The following is a 6,786-nucleotide window of genomic DNA, read 5'->3' on the forward strand; positions in this document are numbered from 1 at the left end:
CCACTCCCTGAGTCACCCCCTGACCTCCCCTGACCCCTACTCCCTGAGTCACCCCCTGTGACCCCACTGACCGCCACTCCCTGAGTCACCCCCCTGACCTCCCCTGGCCTCCACTCCCTGACCCACCCCCCTGACCTCCCTGACCCCCTCTCCCTGACCCACCCCCCATGACCTCCCCTGACCGCCACTCCCTGAGTCACCCCCCTGACCCCCACTCCCTGACTCACCCCCCTGACCTCCCCTGGCCTCCATTCATTGACACGCTCACCAACACCCTCCACTTCCCCCCCCTACCTACCCTTAATTCCCCCACTCACTAACCCAGTTGGTGATTTCCCCCCACCCCCGACCCCCACCACTCACTGAGTCACCTGCCATACTCCAGGACACTGAATTCCATGAGTCACTAATCTGCTCCCGCCTGGCACTTCCTGGGTCCCTGGCATCCATATTAGTCATCTTGGGTTGCAAATAGGGTGACCAGATGTCCCGAATGTATAGGGACAATTCCGATTTTTGGGTCTTTTTCTTATATAGTCTCCTATTACCCCCCACACCCCTGTCCCAATTTTTCACACTTGCTGTCTGGTCACCCTGGTTGCAAACAAGGTGAGCAGGTGTCGTTCCCTTCCCCCCCCCCCCTTCCCAACAGGGTCTAGTGGACATGGGAGCAGGGGTTACTCTGTCCAGCTGCCTGGGCCAAGAGGAGAGGAGGCTTTGTTCTTTTAACAGGAATAAAGTGCACTCAGGTTATATCAAATTCACCCACAAAGCAAGAATAGCACTGAAGGATTAAGCACTCTTGGTTCTCGCTCGCTCTCTCTCTCTCTCTCTCTCTCCATTTTTACCACACTCATCTCTGCATGCCAGTGCCTAATAGAAGTGTCATCACCACTGTATAAAGGCCCCATGTGGTCTCTTTTCCTCCCTACCTTTCCCGGAGGCAGCCAGAAAGTTTTCTCCTCTTTCTCCACATTTGTAGTTCTTTATGTTGTGGCCAGGGAAAAGTTGTATGGTGTCTGTTTCCATCCTTATAGGCCAGCTGCAGAGAAAGCTCTGTCTGCTGCCCTGGTTGGCTTTGCCCTTGGAGCAGACGATTTCATAGTTCCTGAGAAACTTGCCTGCCTAGGGAGCTCATCGCTGCAGAGAGGCAGGTTGGGCCAGTTACCTAGAGGGCTTTAAAGATTAGTGCTCAGCCTGAATCTAGGCCACTCTGGGATATAGGGGGCTACTGCTGTAAGCAGTGCACCAAGGTGATGTACTTGCAGCCGCCCATCTGGTTGAGGAGATGGGCTGCTGCATGCTGGACTAATGAAAGCATTTTTAATGTTGGTGTGCTCATTGCTAGGTGGGGCGAGCTGCCGTAATCCAACGAGGAGGGCATGAAAGCGTAGAACACCGTGGCCTAGTCAGTGTCTGCGAGGAGCGGGACAAGGAACTGCGCAGTGGAGGAGACATTTTTAGCCACTGTAGTCATCTGAGTATCCAACATCAGCAGCGCAAGGTCCAGAAGCCCCAGGCTGCACATTGATCTGACCATCTGAAAGCAGACTCAATACAGGGCAAAGTTATAGGGGTGGCCAGATCTTCCGAATGTTTCCCTCTTCAGTCACCAGGTTTAGTTTCAGCCAAGGGGCGACCATCCAGGTGCCAATGTCAACCAGGCACTGGGCCTGCTGAGAGATAGTAGCATTCGCAGTGGCAGCTGTAAATGATATGTTAAACGACGAGTAATCTGCATGTTGCCAGCACTTGAGACTCAACCCTTGAGTCCTGCCAAAACCCTCCAGCACGTCATTCTGGAGAGCCGGAACAGTTCTGCCGGCACTTCCAGTACTTCCAGTATTTGCATTCTTAAGTACAGCGCTCACCTGCCAATGAGTCCATGATTTCTTGTGATCCCAGACCCGCCCCCCCCCCCCCATAGCCTTATGGAGATGTTAAATAGGATGAGGGAAAGAACAGAACCAGGTGGAACTCCACAAGGTATTCACTATTCTCTAGGAACTGCAGAAAGAAAGGGTTGGTCCCATCTCAGCACTTTTCTGTTAACTCCTGCTATAGCTTCATGCCAGGAGAGTAATTGATCATGATCATTAGCAGGGCCGGCTCCAGCATTTCTGCTGCCCCAAGCAAAAAAAAAAAAAAAAAAAAATGATTGTGATTGGCGGCGGCAATTAGAAAAGAAAAAAAAAAGCCGCGATCGGCGGTGGCAGTTCAGCGGCAGGTCCTTCGCTCCTAGAGGGAGTGAGGGACCTGCCGCCCCCGAATTGCCTCAGGTGCCGCCCCTCTCCCTTGGCCACCCCAAGCACCTGCTTGTTAAGCTGGTGCCTGGAGCCGGCCCTGATCATTAGCATCCAAAACCACCGAGAGATATAGTAATATGGATATGGACATTCTGGCCACAGTCCAGGGACATTCTCCTTCTGTCCATTCAGCAGCATGGCCAGCATTATTTTCACTGCACACCCCAGCCTGGAGGGATCTAGGACACAGGTGTCATTGTAAATGGCTCTTTGCTGGTTTTTCTATTACTATATTCAAAAGTAGAAGGATACCAGGCAGTAGCAGGTAATGTCTGTTAAATCAAGAGATGGCTTCTTGGGTACCAGTTGGATACCTCATACACAGTCCCATCTGAAAAGGGGTATTGACAATATCTGTTAGTAGTAGTCCTAGCTGTTGTCAAGTCACTTTCATAAGCTAGGAAGGATGTGGGTCTGGGGCCCAGATAGATCCTCAAGGGTATTTAGGCTCATAATGTCCATTGAGGCTCTGGGCCTGACTCAGATTTCCTTCAGCATTTCTGCTATTTTTCTCTGTGTTAAATGCAAGTGTGGATTTAGTATGGGTCCCTTTCCACTCAGAAATCATGAAACCAAGGGTGCCAAACTTGAGTGGTGCTGTGACTCCATGCACCTGGTCAGAACGCCGGGTGCAGGGAGCTAAGCCTAGACCCATGGGACAGGAGCTGCTGCTGTGGGGTGAGTGAGGAGTGGGCTAGCTCTCCAGACCAGCACCACCATCACCCAGGGCCTCCCAGCTCACCAGGCTAGGATTAGGGTACCAGTGCTGGGACAGAAGGTGCTGTTGAGGGTGGTTGGTGCCCCTCCCTTGACTACAACTCAAAATCATGTCCAAGAAGAGTGCACCCCTGTTTATTATGGAACACTAGTAATGCACAAGTTAAAAAAGTAAAAATACATGTCTTTGCAAAAACTGCAAAAGCACCTAAAACATGTATAGTTATGCTAAAGAATTGAAAAACCAGACTAAAAAGCAAAAATGTATTTTAACAAAGGGGGGGGTGATAAAGAGTGAAAAACCAGGTCATTTTTCTGTCATATGCTGTACCAAAGCACAGCTTGTGTTACAAATGACTTGATCCGTATTGTATTGTAAATAAACTAAGGTAACCTATGTATATATGCGGGTTACTAAAAACAGGGGAAATGTAACACCAAACAAACAAAAATTTTTTACTGTTAATCAACGTAAGCTATTTAAGCGTGCATCCCACAGACCACAAACACCAGAAAATATCAGTACACAGTGGAAAAAACCGCCATGTTGAAAATATTTTTTTAAAGTGTATTATAAATAACAGACTGGTCCACTACACTTCTGCCTACTATACATGGACAAACGAGTATGCAATGAACAATAGAAACATAAAAACCACTAGCCGGGCCAGGTCTAACTGTTATTTAAACTGTATATTATTAAGCAAAGTAAGTTCATGCATATACCTGTGGTTTTAAATCTTTCTCATTAAATATGGTGAAATTTGGTTACTGTGTAAAAACAAATGTATCATTACTGCATACTTCTTGGTTAATTAATATGATGGCATCTTTTCAGGAATGTCCACAAAACTCAAGGGCTGGTCGAAAAACTATTTCACAGTCTGGTATCTTTCAAAATACTGAAGAACACTCCAAAATCTAGATGAAATTCTTGGCTACATTTCAAGATGATCTAAATCTAAACATCTTCTTGAAACAGGGGTAATATATATAAAAAGACCACATGAACTATTTTGACCACCAGGCAGTGGAAACCATTTCTAAATTATAGTATTGAGGGCCTGGCTGCTAAGAAACGGTACACCATTTACAATATGCATACCATTGCTAAACTGTAAAAACACACGTACAAATTAATAAATTATTTACAGTAAACAACCTAAAAGCAAGGGGAAATCATGTTGGTAGGAAAATTATATGTACCACTTACAGGTAACTTCCATAACCAACTCATTAGAAAACACTGAAAAAGGAAAATTGCCCAACCTTATTAACAGTTAACTAACTGGTAACAAAAACTATAGCTAGCTGGCAGTGTGTTAAAGCATGTAACCAAAGTCCCTTTAAGAACCATTTGAGGTCAGTAACACAACATCCTAATTGAGGCACATGTTATTCAAAACAATCTTGCTTAGGATCTGGTTTCATGTACACTTCTCTTATGGTATCAGTGTATCACTACCAATATTGGATCCTAACACCACAATATTTAATACCGGTAAATTGGTTACTGTCCATTCAGCAATATCTACACTGAACTTGAAGGCAAAAAACAGCTGAATCTACGTCAACTATTGGTGTATCATTCAGCAATGTGCACCTGATAAACACCCCACACAGTTTCTTATGCCAGGGATGTTTTAACATCACAACTCCAGAATGGCTCAGCCCAGCATCAGAGACAGAGAAGCTAGCCGCTCCAGTCTCCTGCCCAATAAAACTTACCAAATGGTAAAAATCTGCAGGAAGGTGACCTATAACATGTGTCGGAGAAAAACACAGTTCGCACTCTGGGTTTTTCTCCGATACATGAATGGACAGTACTGTGTAGTAACTAATTACAAGAAATGTCACTTGTAATGTCATTACTCCAGATTGCTGTTTTACTCCTCATGTGCATAGCACTGTGGAACACATTGTAATAACGCCTATCCCAGTTTTTCAAAACAAATCTGTTATCCAAAGTAAGCTCAATACCAAAACAAAGTTAACACTTGCCTACCAGTTTTAATGTGCATATTAATCACTTTAAAACATTTCTAGACAAAAAAGCCACACACATTATTCACATTAGCAATAACATGCACAAGGCAAAACAGGCCTTGAGTAACTTGGTCCATAGTGGGGATCTCGACATGCTGATTTCTTGCATTTGGATGAAGTTGCATTTAAGGCTTTGCTTGTGTTACAAGGTGGATTAGTTTTAGCTGTGGTAATTATGTATTGCCGCTTACACTGTTTGTTAAAACACTTTAAATCACATATAAAGGGTTCTCACCACTAATTCATATATTAATTTGGCAAAAGTATCACTTTGACTACAACAAACAAGGCGACAAGTAGGGGACCTGTTGATTAATAACAGACTGGCCTAACTTATAAATAGATATCAATAATACATATTATCCGCACCATATATATACATATTAGTATGCATTAAGCACCAACAACATTAATCACAAATATTCTAACAGTGATATAGCATAAACCGGCCTATATCAAAATCCCATTCACTTATGCTAAGTATCCCATAACACCGTAGATTTGCTGAAGTAAGCTTTTCACATAAGCAGATAGGAAACTTGTCAAAATCAAGATACATTCGTTCTATGTCTTAGTACAAGCTAGAGAAGGACCTTCGTGGATCAGTACCTGGAATGCTAGTATCCAAAACAAAGATAAGGAAAGACCAGAACAACAAGTTAGGCAACTAGGACAAGCTGATGGATTGAATTTTAGTGACGTGTAATGAAATGTGTAACTTGTAAAATCATATAAATAATACCAGCTAAAATGTGTAACTTGGGAAGCACACCTTCTGCACAAGGTAAATGTAACATCGCTGCACAGAACTGCTCTTCAGAGACTGGTACAATATAAACCCATTTTCCTGTACCATATTCATAAACCTGACTAACGTTGGTTCTTTCGCTTAAGTATATTTCATAACAAACCAAAGTAGGGTCAAGCAATAAAAATTTTGACTGAAAACTGAAACATTTTGAAATATTTCAGTTTTCAGGCATTCCGTTTATTGATGAAAAATTGTACTTTTCTGTGGCTTGTGGACATTTTTCACAAAAACGGTTTAGGAAGAAATTTTTTAGCCAGGCCTAAGAAAAATATATACCTGCCTCCCAGGGAGGTTTTGAGGCTTCATTAATTATTGCTTGGAAATTGCTTTGAAAGTCTCAGATGAAAGGTGCCATCTAACTGATAAGATATCACTCTAATTCACAGCACCCTCAGGTAGAATCTCTGGAATACATCTTGGAAATGACCTACCGACTCTGGCTTTCCTATTTTCCCTTCATTTAAGAGGGTGGCAAGAGTGGACTAGGGCAGAATGGGGAAAAATTGTTTCCTGCGGTTCAGTTTTTCCTAAGGTGCTTAGGCCCAGATCCTCAAAGGTATTTAGGTGCCTAACTCCCATTGAAACCAAATACCAAACCTAAATACCTCTGAAGACCTTCACTTATGGGGACGAATCACCGTTCCTATTTGTCATATGAGATAAAATAATCACATGGTGACCCAGTATTGTGACACTTGTGTTATCTCTCAGTCCATATATATGTCGCTTATCACCAGAGCACCTGGATGCCAGATGCATGATTAAGGAGAGCACCAATCCTTTCTTAATGGATCAGAATCCTCACTTTTCACCCATCGTTGCCACTTTCCCAGGCCCTTAGAATTTGTCTTCAAAAGCGCTGTATTGAGAGAAGGCTCGCGCAAATGGATGAGTCCGACTGCACCC

This window comes from Malaclemys terrapin, chromosome 4 (genome assembly GCF_027887155.1).
Source record: "Malaclemys terrapin pileata isolate rMalTer1 chromosome 4, rMalTer1.hap1, whole genome shotgun sequence".
In the NCBI taxonomy this organism is placed as follows: Eukaryota; Metazoa; Chordata; order Testudines; family Emydidae; genus Malaclemys; species Malaclemys terrapin.